At 37.0% G+C, this 20,517-nt stretch overlaps 1 pseudogene; it reads right to left on the bottom strand.

The window, feature by feature from the left end:
• The window catches only part of LOC108705294, a 225,650-nt pseudogene extending 221,417 nt beyond the window's left edge, over positions 1–4,233 (bottom strand).
• Positions 4,234–20,517: the final 16,284 nt, after the last annotated feature.

The following is a 20,517-nucleotide window of genomic DNA, read 5'->3' as shown; positions in this document are numbered from 1 at the left end:
GTTACTTTTTATCACTGATCCTTCTATTCAGGCCTCTCCTATTCATATTCCAGTCTATTATTCAAATCAATGCATGGTTGCTAAGGTAATTTGGACCCTAGTTACCAGATTGATTACCATTCAAATTGAAGAGCTGCTGAATAAAAAGCTAAATAACTCAAAAACCTTCAATAATAAAACATGAAAACCAATTTGTCTCCGAATATCACTCTCTACATATTAAAAGGCGAACAACCCCATTAAAGGAAAAGTTCAGTGTAATAATAAAAATTGGGTAAATAGAGAGGCCATGGTAAATAAAAAATATTCCTAATATAGTTAGTTAGCCAAAAAGGTAATCTATAATGGCTGGAGTGAGCGGATGTCTAACATAACAGAATAGAACCCAACTTCCTGCTTTTCAGTTTTCTAACTCTGAGTTAGTCAGCGACATTAAGGGAGCCTACAAAGGACAAAACTGTTCAGTGAGTTTGCAATTGATCCTCAGCGTGCAGAGGTCAGATTCAAAATCAACAGTTATGACCCATGTGCCCCCCACCCCTCAAGTCACTGATTGGTTACTGCCTGGTAACCAATCAGTGGAAACCAAGAGAGCTGCATAGCAGGAAGTAGTGTTCTGGCTATTATGTTAGACATCCAGTCACTCCAGCCTTTATACATTACATTTTTGTAACTAACTATATTAGAATCATTTTTTATTTTGCACAGTCTATCTATTTACACAGTTTTTATTTTTATACTGAACAATTCCTTCAAGACAAAATCATATCTCCAACACCAGTCAACCCCTTAGGGAAACTGGCCTGTCGTATAGAATTAGCTAAAACTGATAAAGCAGTCCCAAGCACATGTAAGGTTTTTTTTGTAACTATTTAGCATGCGAGTGGGCTCTGCAGTTCAATTATGACAGGGCCAGAAGGTACACAACTGCCACCATGCAACAACCTGGCATGTCTTCTGTCAAGAGTTGAAATCATAAAGGAATAAGCTGTTGTTCTCAGTCTCTTACTGAACACTGGAGCTGTCAACCTATTTTTTGGCTTTCCCCCTGTAAGGGGTTGGTGTGGGCTAACAAAACCGGCCAGTTTTAAATAAGCTTTTAACCTTTCCAAATCTTCCTTTTTATCTTTTTGAGTGAGCCTTCAGTACAAAAGATTACATTTCACATAAGCCATTAACAAAATGGTTAACAATGAATTATGAGATGTTGCTTTGGAAGAAAATAAAAATGAGTTTTTGCTCTTTCTTTTAAAGAAAAAAAAAGTTACAACAAAAGAGTATTTACATCCTCCGAAATTAAATCTCAAATTAATTTATTTAGCCTACAGGCAAAAATGCTAATAAAAAATAGACATGCATGTATATGAACTCACTCCGGATTAAACTAAAACACTATTTTAGTCTTCAAAATAAAATCAGATGTAACATAAATGCTGATAAGTGATAATACTTGAGCAGAAACAAGCTTGTGTAAACGTCAACATTTATACTATACAATCTTTAATTTATTGTGGAAAGTGAACATGACAGCGATGAACTTTTTAGCTCTTTGCAAGTTGATAATGTGATGCACACACTGAATAAAAATCAGTTCACCCTATGCATTCTATAGTAAGCTGGTTAACAAATACATGGAACAATTTCCCGTAGCTGTAGTGATGGGCGAATTTGCGCCGTTTCGCTTCGCCGAAAAATTTGCGAAATTCGCGAAACTGCACCGTTTTTGCCGCTGGCGTCCGTTTTTTCGAATTTTCGCGGGCGTTTCAAATCACGCAAATTCACCGCAAATTCGCACCTGGCAAATAAATTCGCCCATCACTACTTAGCTGTGATAAAATGTATGAAACCTCACATTAGGCAGTTTTCATAAATGATCTATTATCTTTATCTGGTATAATCTCAGCAATATAAGCAGTGGCTTGTAGAAGTGGATGAGAAGAGAGGTGAAAGTCCTTCAACACTTTGAATAAATAAATGGTCTTAATAGTTTTCAGCAGGAAACACCCACCATATCTTTCTAACACTATAACATATAGGTATAAATACCCAAATGGGCCAAAGTGATTCAGATTGAATGTAATGGGCTTATTTATTGTCAGGGGGCCTAGCATCTCCCAAAGGAAGTTGTACGGACCAAGGAGGAAGCCAGGAACAAGAGTCCAAGATCAAGGTATCCGAAGGGTTAAACAAGAGAATAGTCCGGTCACAGGAAAAGTTCTTCAGGCAGGCAGCGAAGGGTCAAACTCCAGAAAAAGCAGGGATCAAGATCAGGGAACAAACAGGAAATCTTCACAGGAAACACCCAGGTACAATGCAGGCAAGAATACCTATAATTGGGCAGGGTTTCAGTGTCCAGGGCACCCTTTAATGAAAAAATTCTGGCACCAGTGTTGACGTCATCATGCAGCAACGCTGCACCCATGTGTTCAACATGGGTGCCGCCATCTTGGATCGACTGCAGGGAAGGTGAGCAGCACCCTCGAGTGCTTCTGGCAGTCCTGGCATTTATAAAAAAAATCGAACTTGTGCGTTTTCAGAGTTTTTCTACTTCGAATAACTCACAATTTTAAAAAACGCATGTTTTTTTATTAAAAAAATCAGAATATAACAATCTCGATTGAATACAATCATGAAAAAAAACTTGAATTTGTGAGTTTACGAGTTCAAAAATACTAGGACATTTTGAATTAAAAAATAGCTTGAATTTTGTCTAGGACAACTCCCAATGACTTTTACATGAACTTGCACTCTTTTAGATGCTGACGTTTTACATTCAAGTTTTTTGTGCTTAATAAATAGCAAACACTAGAGTTTTTGAAAATATAATTCAAAATTGTGAGTTTGAGTGCAAAATAAATTCAAATTGTGGCAAAAATGCAAATTCGAACGTTGATTGATCATCCCCTAAGTCACATAAAAGGAAACCCATCTTTTTCCCAAACGCTATCAGTAAGTAAGAATATACAGCAATATAAGGGTAATACTGCATGTTTTATTGCTGTTTAGGTGAGTTTTCCCAGTAACGCAGAAAAGCACAACTACATATTGGTTAGAACTACTTCAATTAAAGTTAGAATTTTGTACCTGCATGGTATAGTTTGGGCAAATGAATAATGTCACTTGAGCGCCGGAGACCAAAATGTGACTGCATATTATAAACGAGGCCTTTCCCGTGCCTTCTTCTATCATAAATCTATAGACTTTTACATGGGGCAATAGCTTGCTGGCCCTAACTGCTGCTAAATGACCTTGCTTGTTTCACCAAAATGTTGAGTTTACATTTGGATTTTACAGTGGCTATAAGAGCTCTTCCCACAAGTGGACATAAAGGTTGCAAATTGGGTGCTTGATAATCAGAGGCCCTAGTGGTGTTTGGGTTCCCATTACGGAACAAATACTTTCACAAGTTACTGATATTTGTTGACATTTGAGGCACAATTATAAAGCATATAAATGCAGATACAGTAAAATCAAAATTTTACATAACTTGATTTTAAGTTTTCCTTAGTTTGAGACCATTTTTTTACTTGTGGACTACTTCAGTGGCAGCAATGCACTACAATAGTGATATATGTATTCACTATCTTGGGGCTATCAATATTTTTTTGGACATCCCCACAATCCTCTAGTTTATGACATCTTTCCAAAATTTAACATGGGACCTAAGCAACAGGTATAATTGCATTTGTCTTTAATGCATATGAATATCTTACCTAACCATTTCCAAAATCTCAGCAAAAATCCTTCTACTGTATGTCCTTCATGGGATTCATGGGATTGCTTTATGACATTACAATGTTATAGGCAAAAAGATGGCTCAAAGCCATAAATTGCTGCAAGCCAAAAGTCAATTTCCACACTTTTCATTGGACACTTACATTCATTGCTCTTTTGATATAAGGTATTTGTGAGCCACTGTTCAAATCCTCCTTTATTATAAGTCTCCATGCCCACTGTCCAGCTCGCACTACACCGTTTCCATGTATTAAAACTAAAATTTTGTCTGGATTCTTCATTGCATTTTTCTCATAAAAATAAAACTCCTTGGTTCGCTGTCAGTAGCATCTACCTGAAAAAGAATGCATAAAGAAACAAAAATGTATAGAAAGCCACAGATTTTACAAAATAAATTCACAACCAACAGGGTGCGTGGTATGTGCATGTAACTACTACAGTTCAGTTCATAAAGTCAGCAGTATCTCAGTACTTCAGTTCTACCTTCAAAACAGCACTTTTCCCAACCCTGTCTGCTACCAACAGAATAGGAACATACTCAATGAATGAGAGTCTAGGGCAGTTCTATAATGAAAGATGTCACAAGGAGTTTCTTATGTGGTTGTCAGCAATACTGTACCTATGCGGGATGTGGGTCCCTGGTTATACTAAAAGGATTCTGTTCTGTGATTTTTTATGGTGTAGTTTTTATTTCATTTATTTATTACACTGTTTACACTGCAAATAATTCACTCTACCATGTAAAATTTAATTCTTAACCCAACAAGTGTATATTTTTTAGTTGTAATATTGGTGTGTAAGTGTATATCAGATCATTTTGCCTGGTCATGTGCTTTCAGAAAGAGCCAGTGCTGCACTATGTAACTGCTTTCAGGCTGTTGTTTCTTCTTCTCAATCTAATCGTCACAGCGGGACAGGGATTTTTACTATTGAGTGCTGTTCTTATATCTACCAGGGAGCTGTTATCTTCCCATTGTTCTGCTGATGGACTGCTGGGGCGGACTGATATCAGTAAAGAGTGCTGAAGTTTATCAAAATCAGATGACTGGAGGCACCTGGAAACGGACAATATGTCTGGTCCCCTGTCAGATTTCAAAATTAAATATAAAAAAAATCAGTTTGATCTCTTGAAAAAATGGATTTCAATGCAGAAGTCTGCTGGAGCAGCGCTATTAACTGATGCATTTTGATAAAAACATATTTTCCCATAACAGTATCCCTTTCAAAAGGAAAAGTGCCACATCTCCACTCACCTATGTGTTCACAGGTGAATGGAGAAGTGGCATGAAAAAAACCATAGCTACAAATGTGGCAATTTGTGTTCTTTCTGTAGTAATTAATTAAAATGAGCTTTCACTAAATCATGTCCAAAAAGGTCAGGTCTGAGTACAACACATTACTGACAAAGACAAAACAACCAATAATATGTTTAGTTTCAGAAGTTGCTCAACTGCATAAAGCATTTCCCACAGCATGAGAGGCATCAACACACTCCGAACAAGTTATTCTCTTATACAATGCAACCAAAAAACGAAGAAGGAGAAAGAACATTTTTAACTGTGAAAATTGTGTGACAAAAGGTTGGTAAAACACTGCTTTTGTCTATAGCGAGGAAAGAAAAGGCTGAGATTTCCCCGCAGATACCAAGAGGTCAATTTTTCTAATTTTAGTTAATTTTTTAGTGCAATTTTTCACCCTTTTGATAAAAAATTTTGTGAAAAAAACATGACCAGGAAAACACTGAAGAATAACAAGAACCATGAATAGTTATTTAAAGTGGAATGCATTCAGTAGTTTGTGGAACAAATCCAGGGCAGCAACTTGTCTGCAAAGTTCTTTATTGGGAAGCTGAGTTACACAACATGTTTCGGGCCTACGCCCTTTATTTTTTTTTTGCACTTGATAAAGGGCGTAGGCCCGAAACATGTTGTGTAACTCAGCTTCCCAATAAAGAACTTTGCAGACAAGTTGCTGCCCTGGATTTGTTCCACAAACTACTGAATGCATTGAACTATTGGGTATTATACACAGAATACCTGTGGAAGAAGCCAACAACGAAATTTGGTGAGCTTGCTCTGAATATTATAGTTATTTAAAGTGGACCTGTCAATCAAATAATACCTGCCTGCCTCCATGCCTGAAAATAAACATATTATTGGTCGTGGGGTATGCTTCCTCAATAGTTATGTCACTGGTACCATCCAGATGGCAACCCTAACAGATATGGACCAACACTGGGAGAAGTAGGCATTAGCTATTGATCAACAATGGGACAGAGAGGCAGAGAGATATGGGCAAACAACTGCTCCCTCTATAGTGTTCAAATCCCCCTCCACACCGCTCTTCTTCTTCTTTAAATTGAGCAGCTATGCCCAATGGGCACTCCAAATATTTTTCTAGCGGAGGGCCTGGTGCGCTCTTGTTATGCCCTTATATGGTATTTTATCATCCTAATTCGTAGAATAGGAAGGAAGGTAACAATAAGCAGGGCATTTTTCTTTAGAAAAGGTGGCAGCTCATTCTCACTGTGTTTTAGTGCCAAGATACCTAAATGGCCTCAGCTATTCCCATTTTTGGATTTTATGTTTGCTCTGACGCCTACATTTAGCCAATTACTAAACTAGGTGCTGAAATGCACCAGTGTAATTATAAATACCAAACAATCAGCAGTGAGTGTTGATCAGACAACTGCCAGCTTGAAAATGAACGCAACGTTGGGACTGAATGAATTTAACACTATTGTTAGTATTTAAGAGTTGTAAGCAGAGTACCAAAGGGATGTTTTGTGTCAAGGAAATTCATAAGGAGTTGAATGTTGAATTGCAATAAAAATAAAATATGAGTTGCTCTAACTTAGAGGAGACATGACTGAGCATTTGCAGTATACTGGATAAATACAAGAAACATATACATACATTGCGTTTTTCCCATAGTAAACACAGCTGGCAAGAAGACATCTATTGAAAATAAAGGCATGTGTTTTTCTATCTACTGCTGAACATTTTTTAATTTTACTATACAGGTAGAAGGGTCGTAAAGCGATCGAAAATCCCAACCTTTTCTAATTACAGAATGTTGTTCTGCTGTGTTTGGCCATATTTTATCTATTGTCTATGGAAAGTCTCCCATTTCATGATGGGTGCAACCTCCATATTCAGGACAGAATAATAATGTGGGAGGTGCTCCACAAAATACCTTTGCTTAATATTCTGTCCTGCACCCAACTACACATAATATGGGAGTGCACCACCAAATACCTTTGCTTATTATTCAAACTATAAGCTCTGACACCTTTTTAACTGCACTCTAACTAGAAAGTAGGGGGCTTTTACTTTACCAGCACAATTTTATTTTAGGAGTGTATGCTAACTCACATTGGGGCTCATTTATCAACACTGGGCAAATTTGCCCATGGACAGTTACCTATAGCAACCAATCAGCGAATAGCTTTTTAAAGCCAGCTGCAGGTAGAACAATGAATGCAACAATCTGATTGGTTGTCATGGGTTACTGCCCATGAGCAAATTTGCCCAGTGTTGATAAATGACCCCAGTGAGAGCTGTGCACAGGTCCAATATCACATATTGCATATAAGACATGCATAGCATCTCACTTAAAACATTTATTTGTGCAATTCAAACAAACTACAATACACATAAGCCTTCCCTGGCATTTCAACATTACACACCACAATGCAGTGCTGCCCCCAGTCTGCCTACCTTATGTTCAGCCACTCCCTCATGACGCGTTTTGCGCTATTGGGTGCTTCATCAGAAGAGGCTTTTACTTTACAAAGCACAGTGTGCAAAGTGCAAAAAAAAGGCTACAATTGGCTTTTTTACACTTTTCTCGTTGCTCCTGGTCATAGTGCAGAGACCTGTAGCTATCCCCTTGAAGAGAGTGCTGCCTGCATTAGGCAGTTCACTGTCCAAGAGGGGCAGGGGCAACTAGGTAACCCCTCCCCCAACTAAGGGAGTGGGGAGAGGTGCAAGCATCACTGGGCCCTGTACTTACCATCTGCCCTATTGCTGACAGATCTATCTGCCAAGTGGCCAACACCACACTCTGTTCCTTGTGCTAGATTTTAAATCTGGCACAAAAAGCAGAGTGCAGCTTTCTCTGGGGTGCAAGTGATTGTTAGAGGAGCACCAAGGGGCACACTTTTGTGTCACTCAGCAGTTTTGCCCTGGAGATCTGCAAATAGCTCCCAGTCAGTGCATGATAATGGGTATGACACATTAAAAAAAATGGCATCTTAACCGTAACCCATTTTCTGGATGTATCTGAATACAACATAATCATCAATTAACTTGGAGTTCTAAAGGTTGTTTTATAGGAAAGGGCTGGTTAGTATCTATATTATACCTCATTAAATGAAATGAAATTCGATTACATATATGACCTAGTTGAAAAATGCATGCTCTATAGTCAAATCACAGAACTCTAATAGCCTTTCATGTTTAGAAGGATAGGATTCTCACTTAAATGCAATATGTGAAGCTTGTTTGGCTGTCAAAGCTTTGTGTCATGATAGAGAAAGAGAGAGAGACACATCGATCTATGAGACATTTTTTTCTTTTTTACAAAATAAACACAGACAAAGTAATAATAAAAAATATATATATAAATAAGAGCAAGATCCACAGAAAATATATTCGTTACAATCCTACAATTAGCTTTAACCAATATATCCCGATCTATGCAATTCAGTAATTACTCTTCTGCTGAAAAGGCATTCCGTTGTTTAAGCTTTGATCTTCTACTCTTATTAGTATAATGGGTTATAAGTCAGCCATCCATCTTTGTCTGATGCCAGGAGTGTAAGAAACCTTTCATGAATGGCCGCAAATTACTGGAAACATAAAAAGGAGTTAAAGATGTCCAGCCAGGCATTTGATTATCATCTAAGTCCTACAAACGATGCTTCGAAAAATCCCAAATAACCACAACGAAGACACATTTACATTTATACAGTATAACATCTTGCATTTATTTGTTTTCTTCCTATTACTCTAAAAACAGAAAGCACAGGCTCTATGTAATCATTTGCACTTTAAGAGGGCCATGAAGTACTCGGTGGTATCTCACGTCTCATAGATTAGCACATCTATATCCAGATCTTGATAATAGCTGTTTTAGAGGATGTTCAACACCGGGAACAAAAGTCCATATTTCTTGGTCCTGTCCGCGAGCAATTCGATTATGGATAAGAGTGTACAATTTCATATATGCTGTATTGAATATGTTAACCTAAAAAAAGACCTATATGTTGCATTGATGGAAGCTCCACCGGAAAGTGCTCGTAACACTCAGAGATGATTAAGAAATTTAATTTTTTTAAGCTGCTAGACAGGTGTCTGAAGGGTCCTGGAAGTCTTTCTCTATATACTATAACCTACTTAAACCTAAGATCAACTGGATCTTTACAAACGAAAAACTTTCTTGTAATACGCTGAAAAGATACCCATTGTTTCAACCTTGGATAGATTTTCAGCTTGGGCCAACATACCCCCCCCCCATCTACTATCACTGTAACTTATAAGAAAGCAAAGTGGAACCCTCTTTTCTTTTGTTACAATTGTAACAAATATAAGGACATTTTTAAAAAATATATGCTTAGGGGGTACCAAAGCATTCAGAGGACCTTTGGTATTTATATTTATTATGCTTCGCCTGTCTATCCTTGAGCATGTTGGAGAAAAGATGTTACCAAAAAGCATTTTGAGGAAACAGTTGACAGCCTTTATACATTACATTTTTGGCAAACTAACTATATTAGAAACACTTTTTATTTTTTTATTTTTGTTTCTTAAGGTATGGTGATCCAAATTACAGAAACATCCCCAGGTTCCAAGCATTCTGGATAAAAGATCCTATACCTGTATAGAGCAAATAAATGCTCGTCAAAAATTTTCTTCTATACATTTTACAGACAACACTGCAAACTACTAAATTTACATGGTATAAAGGAATAGCTGCGCCATGATTTTTAACAAATTTTGACAAACCTTTACTCCTCCACTATCAGGCTGGTACTATTGTGCAAATCCTAACTTCGAAAGCAGCCCCTTAACCCCTGGTGTAACCTTGTAACCTAGACATGTGGCACACTGTATAGAAACTGTTCACAAATAACAATCATGTCATGTAAAGAGGTCTTCTGGATAGTTTATATTAACACATATTTATGATGTGTGTGCAAACCCCATGTGGTGAAGACTGTACTACTGTATTTGTTTGCCTTTATGTCAATTGTTATGTACATATGCATAAGACTGTCCTTTACCAGAGCGTTCAGATTGCCAATCTGGGTATTGTTGTCACCATACCATGTTTAATAATTGTTAAATGATGCCACAGCAATCTTAGGACAGTGGTGCAACAGAAAGTTTTTGCAAAGTTCCAATGAACGCTATTTGTCATATGATTTACATACAATATATAAAACCATGGTGTGCCAACGTTGGACACTGCTGCCTAAATTGCCTGGGTTTTCTTGGTTTCAACAAAATCTATGCAGCACTTAGTACCGTTTCAATTCTATTTATAAACTCATCTTGGGGCCCAGATAAAAGACAATAAGTAGCCAACAAAAATATTAATATTTTTACTTCCTCTTACAGAAGGGTATTTAGAATTACAACTGTAGCTGAAACAAGGTGTAAATATATAGAGGATATAGAAACAGAGTGTAAATATATTATGAAGCACAAAAAACAAATCTATATCTATTCATACACGCACATTTTTTGTTTTTTTTTTGCTAAGCCTAATATAGTGTTTGGGGACAAAGCAAAAAGTCTGTAACTCATCTATAATTGAAATGCAAGTGAACCAACATCTATATAAAAGATTCATTTTAATGATAGAATGTTTAATTTGAGTACCTCGGGAAATGCCACGAAAAGTTAAGGGAGACATTCAGTGGAACCTCACCTATTTCAGTAAATGTCAGCAACTGTGAGGATGGTTTAATGACTGGAACATATAATATGCTTCCTGTAATGATATCAATAAGCCTTGCAGGGATCTTATGAGATTATGAGAAACGTTCAGAAATTATAGTGAAAACAAAAATAGTAAATAAAGTCTGCAAATAGTGACGGGCGAATCTGCAAAAAATTCGCGAAACGGCGCCCATTTTTGCTGGCGAATTTTTGCCGGCGTTTCGCGAATTTATTCACTTGCGGCAAATCCTGCAAATTCTCCGCGAATTCGCTCCTGGCGAATAAATTCGCCCATCACTATCTGCAAACAAAAGTAAACCGTTAAAAAAGTCAGCACTTAAGAAATGGTTGGGTTTTTGGGATTTTAAATGTTAAAAAAACAACAACAAAAAATGCATTATATAAATATATACAGGTACAGGACCTGTTATCCAGAATGCTCGGGACCTGGGGTTTTCCGGGTAATGGATCTTTCCGTAATTTGGATCTTCATACCTTAAGTCTACTAGAAAATTATGAGATAAACCCAATAAGTTTTGATTCCAATTAGGATTAATTATATCTTAGTTTGGATCAAGTACAAGGAACTGTTTTATTATTACAGAGAAAAAGGACAATTTTTAAAAAAAAATTGGCTTATTTAAATAAAATGAGTCTATGGGAGAAGGCCTTGTAATTTGGATCTTTCTGGATAATGGGTTTCCGGATAACGGATCCTATACCTGTACTTGCTTTTTAGCCTGATTCTACATGTGGGGGCCTTGACATTGAATGTGCCTCTTCTAGTTGCTTCCCAGTCAAGTGAATCCTAAACACACTGCCAAAATTGTTAGATTTCGGCCACTGAAATAGATAACTAAGTTTCTCCTTGGGCCAATGCTACTGTTTAGAGAAAACTGCACCCGTCCATAGAAAAACTCTGCAATCACTGAGCAGGCATTTACTTATTGTTAGATCTTCATTTCTTTGGTTATTGGTGAAACAGTGCTTTCCGGGTTTACTCTACTGTGCATGTGCAAACAGGAATCTGAGCAAGGGATGCTTGGGACCCTGGAGAAAGTTAAGTAAAATACCAGTGCAGGACTTAAAGGAGAACTAAAGCCTAACTAAAGAAGTAGGCTAGAAATGTTGTACATTATGTTTTGGGTTTCTGTACCAGCCCAAGGCAACCACAGCCCTTTAGCAGTAAAGATCTGTGTCTCCGAAGATGCCCCAGTAGCTCCCCATCTTCTTTCCTGCTGATTCACTGCACATGCTCTGTGCTGCTGTCACTTACTGAGCGTAGGGATCAACTCACAATATACAGTGCACATAGAATACATATGTTGTAATATAAGGCTGATTAATAAATAATGCAGATCATTACTACATGGCAGCTCAGAAACCAGTGCAATTAGCATTAGGATTTAATAATCTGCCTTGTAGCATCATCTTATTCTATAGGCCAACCTAATTTTCTGCTTGATAATTAGTGACGAGCCCTAAGTTTAGCTTCTCAACAGCTGCTCAGAGCCCACTGAGCATGTGAGTGTCGCAGACACTTTCCAAGATGGTGACCCCCCTGTGACAAGTTTGAAGTCCTGGATCATTGCTGCTATTGACAAGCTGAAACTTTAGGCTGGACCAATACACTCAGTATATAAAAGATGCCATTTTAAGCTACATTCATTTTTAGGGTTTACTTCTCCTTTTTTTATACTACCCAGCACAGTTTTCTCCTAATCGGAGCATTGGCTTGGTGAAAAAAACTTTGCAACTTATTTCACCAGTAAAGTAAAGTTAGCTTTACATGTCCTTTAAAGAAAAAAGGAAAGTCAAAATCACTTGGGCACCCTTAAGTGATTGTAATCATTTACCTGATACCCAGGGCCTGTGCTCCTATTCCTCTTTCTTTCTTCCACATCCTGGGGTCGACACATGTGCAGCAAAAAACTTCTAAAGTTTGGCTTTCACTGAATTGCAACGGTGCAAAGAAAGAAGAAACAGGTAGATGACAGCTCCATAAAAAAAGATATTGGCTTGGTGGGACTGTATGTGTCCACTCAACCAGGACCACTAAAAATTATCTAGAAAGAAGGCAGTATTATTATTTATGAAGGGTCATTTTTCTCCCATGGCATTGTCTCAAAGGCAGTACAGAAATGATTCCAGCCTGGCATGTTTGGAGGCTAAGTCTGAACTACTGGTTGCTGAACCCACGCACGAATGGGGGCACATATACTTAGCTCGAGTGAAGAATTAGAAGGAAAAAAACTTCGAATTTCGAAGGTTTTTTTCGGCTACTTTGACCATCGAATTGGCTACTTCGAACTTTGACAACGACTTCCAATCGAACGATTCCAACTAAAAATCTTTCGACTTTTCGACCATTCGATAGTCGAAGTACTGTCTCTTTAAAAAAAACTTCGACCACCTACTTCGCCGCCTAAAACCTACCGAGCACCAATGTTAGCCTATGGGGAAGGTCCCCATAAGCTTTCTAAGCATTTTTTTATCGAAGGAAAATCGTTCGATCGATGGATTAAAATCCGTTCAAACGGAATGCGGTAAATCTTTCGACTTCGATATTCGAAGGATTTAACTTTGATGGTCGAATATCGAGAGTTAATTAACCCTCAATATTCAACCCATAGTAAATGTGCCCCTTAAAGTTTACAGACAGTCTTTACCAAGAGGAGCCACAGCTAATTAATAAATGTATTCGAAGCAATGGTATTTTTCAGTCACAATTTGTTTATTAGTTTTATTTGCATTTTAATTCTAATGTAACTTTTTATGACGCATAGTCGGATACTTTACTGCAATTAATCCTGCCTTTTAACGGACGCTATATTACTGCGCAGTAACTTAAAAATACAATATAATCAAATGTACTTAAATTCTTAACAAAGATTTTAACTAGCATGCAATATTACCACTTATTGGCTTTATGGCCTGTTTATGAAGAGAGAAATTTTAACACATTTCAGAACATAACTGAGTTGCCATTGTTCGGGGAGAAAATCCATTGATTTTTAGGTTTTTTTTCCCTTTAGTTGAAGTTTGTCCTTGGTGGTGTTTTGTTTTTCTTCTTTGCTCCAGTCATTTTCTCCTACTATATGTAACATTCTGTTAAATACAATCAGGAATAAAGGACACAGACAGCTTAGACGTCCTCTAGCTAAGTAGCCTTCAGAGTAACAACACTTGAAGGACTTGAAGGAATCTGTTATTAGGTGGGGAAAGTTACATTCTTGTCCTTAATAAACAGCTATACAAAAAAAAAGAATTTTCTCTGTACATGGCAAAGTTTAAGACTGTGGATACAAAGCGGCACTTTGCTTAGATTATTCTAGCAATTGTAGGCAATAAGTCTCCAGCGTTATGAACTTTGAGCTTGCCAGCTACATTATAAAGCCAAGCTGAACTAAAAAGAGAAATGTGAGTTTTTTTTATATATTTAAAGTGCTCTTATAAAGTGCTTCTTTTTCTGCCTTGTATTTGTTCATTAAAAAAATTAAAAATAAATACATATACAGCCAAGAAAACATTGCAGGTAGGGTAGTACAAACCTTACATAAATTGCACTTTTGGTAATTTTTGCCATTTACTTTATATATTTATTCTGTAATCCTTTTAAGATACTTAGGTGTTTGCTGCTTCAGAGCAGCTCTCTCCTGGTTGATGCCAATCAGATAATGGCATTCTCCAATGAGAAGCTGTTCTACATACACAGAGTTTCTCCCCTTCACCCTACCCAAAGCACTAAATTCATTCTGGGGATATTCTGAAGTGTGGTCTGACCTTAACCTAATCACTTAGAAAACAGCAATTTACCTCTCCAAGGGCTTCATAACACTTTTGGTTCCATCTGTGGAAATCTTCTCAATAATTTAAGACAAATGGATCTCCGGTCTGGATATGCAAACACTGGAACACTCAGGGGCATATTTATCAAGGGTCGAATTTCGATTGGAAAAACTTTGAAATTTGAATTCAAAAAGACCAACCAAAATTAAGTCAAAGTTTTTTTGGGTCGAATAGGTCAGTTTTTGATCGAATAGGTCCGTATTCGGCTGAATTAGAATCATTCAAATCGAAGGAATAGCACATTCGATCAAATTAGATTCGAAGTTTTTCCAAAAAAAACTTAGATTTTTCATGGTCCACCAATTGACTCCAAATAGGTTCTAGGAGGTCCCCCATAGGCTAAAACAGCAATTCGGCAGGTTTTTAGATGGCGAATGGTCGAAGTTGAATTTTTAAAGGGACAGTACATAAATAGCTTGAAATTCGAATTTTTTCAATTAGAAAATTCACCTCGACCTTTGATAAATCTGCCCCTCACTAAACGACTGACAAACTCTATATTTAAAGTAACAGAACAGAGGAAAATAGTATTGTATATGAATAACTGCAGTAGGAAATTGTCCTGTAAACGTAGCATCACTTGTCTGTCAAGGACTTAAAGGAAAAGAAAATGACAACCACTGTCCTAGATCCCTGGTCCCTATCCCCTGCATTTTAAACATTATACAAGTATGGAATCCCTTATCCAGAAAACCCCCAAATTACAAGGAAGGTCATCTCCTCATTAGTAATTCTAATTTTGAAAAATTATTTCCTTTTTCTCTGTAATGATAAAGCAGTACCTTGTGCTTGATCCAGCCAAAGAAAAAATTAATCATCACTGGAGGAAAAATAGTCCTATTTAGGGGAAGGCCAGACGAGGAGATTCGGGGAGGTTTTGTCGCCTGGCGACTAATCGCCACATCTTTTGCCCGACTATCTCCCCGAACTGCCTCAGCGTTTTTTCCCCATAGGCTATAGCGCAAAATCGCCTGCTGGCCGTACCCTTAATGTTTAAATAATTTTTTAGTAGACTGGAGGTATGGAGATTGATATTACAGAAAGATACCTTATACAAAAAAACCCAGGTTCAAAGGATTCTAGATAATTGATCCTGTACGTGCACACATAGACACAAACATAGATAGGTATCGGATCCATTATTTAGAATTCTCCTGACCTGGGTTTTTCAGATAAGGGATCTTTTTGTAATTTGGATTTTATACAATAAGTCTATTAAAATAATCTGAATTAATTAATTACAATTGAGTCTATGGGAGACAGTCTTCCGGTAACTCTGAGCTTTCTGGATAGCAGGTTTCTTGAAAACAGATCGCATACCTGTAAATGTATAATATTTTTGCAAAACAATGCTGACACTCACCTGTATCAGAAGAACTGCATCTGGGGGAGTCCACATAACAACAGATGCCCATCAGGTCTGATCTTACTTAAAGCCAAAGTTTTGTCTGTAAGCTAGTGTAACAACCAAAATGTTGGGTTAATTTAATTAATCTTTTTAACCCAAGCTAAGACCTGTGGGTGTCGATCTACTTCAACACATAGGTAGTTAATATTATATATTAATAGTAATATAAAAGTAACAAATGCATATTCATTTTAGAAAATGTGTGTGGTTTTTCATAATGAATATAATAAAGGTGTGGGGAATAGAGAAAGAGAGTCAATAATTCCTAGGACTTCTGGCCCTGCCCAAAAATTCAGACTTTCACAGAAATAATGTACTCAATTGTTAGCAAGAGATGAATAAAAGACAATTTCATTAGCCCTAAAGAATTTGTGTGGTTAAGATCAAAAGACACATTAAAATCTGAAGGACCTATGTGCACTTGTGAGAAAATTCACATTGCAGGCTTGAAATGGAATGGAATATGTTGATTAAATGCTTTTCTCTTGACTTGGTACAGCCAAAAAAATTAGACCTATGAAAAGCCCTGAGGAGACAGAATACCTTCCTGATTGAGGAGGAGGTTGTGCAAATCAAGGAAATTATTTGTGATGAAGGTAAAATAAAATGGAAATGATGGCACTCTTTCAGCGATCCTTGAAACCCCATGCATGTATCTTTTCAACAAAGTTATGCCTTGTACACGTTCTTTGTTACATCCCTAAAATAATAGACACACTAGTTGATTTCCCAATGAATACATTGAATGTGAAACTACATTCCATGCAACATGCCTCTTTTCCAAAATAAAAACACCAAAAACATGTAAATAGGGATAGTGTGTGAAGGATTCAGGTTTACTCATTGAAGAAGTTAGGGGAGACATGGTGCTCCAGAATAATTTGTAAATGACTCACCAAATAGTGAATGTGGTCCGGGTGCTCCAGCCCCAGTCCCCCAGCTTTAGGGAGTGGTACAGCAAAGGATAAGCAGGAACAGGGCCGACCGGCACTCAAATGGATCCACAGGACCAGAGAGGATTAGTTAAAAAATATTTTTATCTATACAAAGTTAAAAAATATGTATCATCTCCATTCGCCTTACGTGTTTTGCACCCACTTAGGGCACTTAGTCATTGGCCCATGACTAAGTGCCCTAAGTGTGTGTGAAAATTTAGTACAGGTACCTATAATAGTAAATCAACCTTAGCATATCAAGTGGCTTCACTGGAACATGGAGGCATTCTTAGCTTAATCACCTTTTACACAACTAGTTATAGAAGACAACATGAGGAATATTTTTATTTTTTTTATTTTATTTTTTTATTTTTTCATTTTTATTATTTTTTGGGATGACCTACAACTAATCAACATGCATTAAAAGCAGTACAGATGTAGCATTTCAGTTGTGTAACTAGCATAGAGCAGACATAGGATCGCAGGGGGCTGGGAGTATTTCTGGTAGTTTTCCCTCTCCTGCACTTTAAAACCCACCTCACTCCTTTGCTGCGGGAGGGAGTTGGCGCTCGACAAACGAGGGTGCCACAGCAGGATTTTGTCTATTTGTGTGGGTTTCTAATAAGCTGTCCACAGCATATCTTTCCAGTGCTTCAGAAACTAAAAAGTTGCTGAATATATTTAATGTGATCCCCTTAAATATCCCTTCAGATCTATCAACAAAATCTGCAGTGACATGTTTACGACTTATGTTGTAGTTTCTGAGTTGCTTTACTGTTTGACTCCTTACCAATTAAAAACAACTGACCAGTGTGTACAACAGCATGAGTGGATTAAACCAACTGAATCAGATAGGTGTTTGACTATTCAACAATATTTGGATGTAAAGACAATCTCTGGGGGCTTTCCCCAATATTACACTCTTCATTCAATAGTATTAATAACTGTAACAGGCAAGTTTTGACCACCATGGTTTTATAGACAGAATTATCTTTCAAGCATAACAAGCCTCACACATTAATTACTAGTGTCCAAGGCTTGATAATTTAACAGGTATATTTAAATAAAAATAAGGCAACAGGGTGTATTGTAAAACAAGGCGTGCCTAGGTTTATTATATTATTATTATTCCGGTGTGGTTGGCCAAGTTGAGGCACACGCAAGTGCATTATGAGTCAATGGTGCAACTCTCTCATGATTCGCATGTGACCTCAGCTTGTGAAACTGGCTCATTATGCGCATGCACATTGTGCAGCCTGCACCTAGCCCTCTAGTTGGGTTAAAAAAAATTAGGGTGATTGGTGCTCTTTATTAAATATCTGAAATCCTAATTTTTTGACACTCATAAGTTGTGTGCAAAAAACTCAAATCATGGCAGAAATTCTAATTGGAATGTTGATAAATCAGCCCTTTGGGGGCTACAGCATCTAGCCACTATATCCAAAAAAACATCATCCAGCTGATTTGGCTGTACTTTGGCTTGTGACTATGAAATGTCTAGCTACAGAAGTTTCATTGGTTTGGTTTTCTATAAGTCTTCTGTGTTCGTACGGGGAATACTAATTGCCTACATATTGCATACGAAAGGGGCACTTCTACTTGTATATTTCATTATGCGAAAGTAAACTATTCTTTAATTGTAAATCAGTTTCCTTGCCGTGAGTTTTTAACTTGATCCCTTTTGTTGATACTGTAGCAGTTTTAACAAATAACACAGGATACTATATACACATCCAGCAGTTTATATTCACAGGTACCTACAAGTTAACATAAACTCTTGTGTATATGGTTAAAAAATGGTCAAAGTTAGGAAGCCTTGGAGCTGGTTCTATTCTACAAACACTCCCTAATAACATTCCCTATGTTCCTTCAACAAATGGAAAAAAATGCAAACTATGGCTCAATACCAGCTGGATCAGTATGTGAGAGCAGAAAAATCTGTCGAGTCCCACCAGACCTGGGAAATACACAAGGTCCTCATCAGTAAATTTTACATTGACTGAACATGTTTGTCACTATATCTAAGTCAGTCTGTCACATTATTTTGTCTGGCTCTCATTGAATAACTAAGCATCTCAGCTTGCTTTCTACTTTCAGTATGTGACTGTCTCTGATATATGTTATTCTACTAGTGTATGGGTTTGTGAAAGGGGCAATGATGCGGAGCAAAGACCGAGGGGGACAAAGGGATAAAATAGTGATGTGTATAAAATGAAATCCTTCAGGGGATATCGTAGAAGAAAAGATCCTGCTGATATGCAATTCAATATTTTGGATAAAATTACCTGCATCATATCAGAAGTTTATATAATGTACTTGAATATTAAAGAACGGTAAAAAGGTTCCAGCTTACAAAGTCAATCCACAAGGAGCAATAGCCAGTCATAAAAATGATGCACAGTGCCATTAGATTATAATGATCGCAATTTGTCTAATTTTAATGAAGCCCTCCACTCAAATATACATTCCAATATACATTTATTACAAATAAAGGTTTTTAATTTAATTGTAAATGTAATGACTATTAAAAAACAGAAACTTTAAAAGCACTGAGAATGTGTAATTAATGAGTATATTAGAAAGTTGCCTTGAATTAAATATTAACTTTCACTAGCCAAAAAAATCTGTTTGGGGTGGAGGACCCTTTTAATGGGGTTTGATACTTATCAGGGTTTTTATTAATGGTTACTTTATCATTAAGAGATTATATTCAGTTTGGTTGGGCATTCAGGACTTGGTTGAATCCTACATACTTAATCATGGATTCAGTGCATCACTAGAAAATATGTACGGATCTACGTAAATGGAACCGCATGTATGGTACTATATTCTTGCTCCAGAAACCCCATATTTCTAAATCTGTGGGGCCTGCCATTGCATGAACACCCAAGAGCTCCGCAAAAGAAATAGGCAAAACAGATTTTTACTATTAACAATTCCCAGTTTCAATGGTTTACAGATACAATAATTAATCCCTAAACAAATTAAAAAGAGGCCAGACTGTCTTACCTCCATGATGGGTAAAAAAAAGGAAAAGATCAACTTTGTATGATTTCCATTTTCACCCAGAAATAAACAAGCTAACTGAGACACTTATGCAAAATCAAAATACTGCCAACATAAAGTATTTTATCAAAATCCGAATATTTCTCATGTTTTAAAAAAAAAAGTCTGACCAACTAGAATCCACGATTTACCCTTAATCATCATTAAAAAAAACATGAAAAAACCAGATTGGGAAAAACCACAACTTTTTTGAACTGTCGAAAAACTGTCACGCAAAAAAAACTTTTGGGATTTGGCGTCCCGAAAAGTCAGAATTTCTTGTGAGATTGTGGAAAAGCCCTAAATGTTCATATTATGGTATGATGCCCATTGCAGACCATAATAGGACCTCTGCCATTGACTTCTACAGGACCGCTACAGATTAAAGATGGAGTATTCTCATTCTGACTTTTTGCATCCTCTGGGTATAATATATCTTGTAAAACTTGAGGTTTTTTACCACTAAAAATTCAGATTTTATAGTTAAAAAAAACTTGAATTGTTCAAGTTTTTAGCATTCGGACTTTAATAAATTACCTCCTGACTGTGCAGAGCTTCACCTCTCTCAGCACTCCTCTTCACTTCCTCACATATATAG

Source organism: Xenopus laevis, chromosome 1S (genome assembly GCF_017654675.1).
Source record: "Xenopus laevis strain J_2021 chromosome 1S, Xenopus_laevis_v10.1, whole genome shotgun sequence".
NCBI classification, from domain to species: Eukaryota; Metazoa; Chordata; class Amphibia; order Anura; family Pipidae; genus Xenopus; species Xenopus laevis.
Note: the sequence above shows the minus strand (reverse complement) of the source record. Positions and strands in the feature narration are given on the sequence as shown.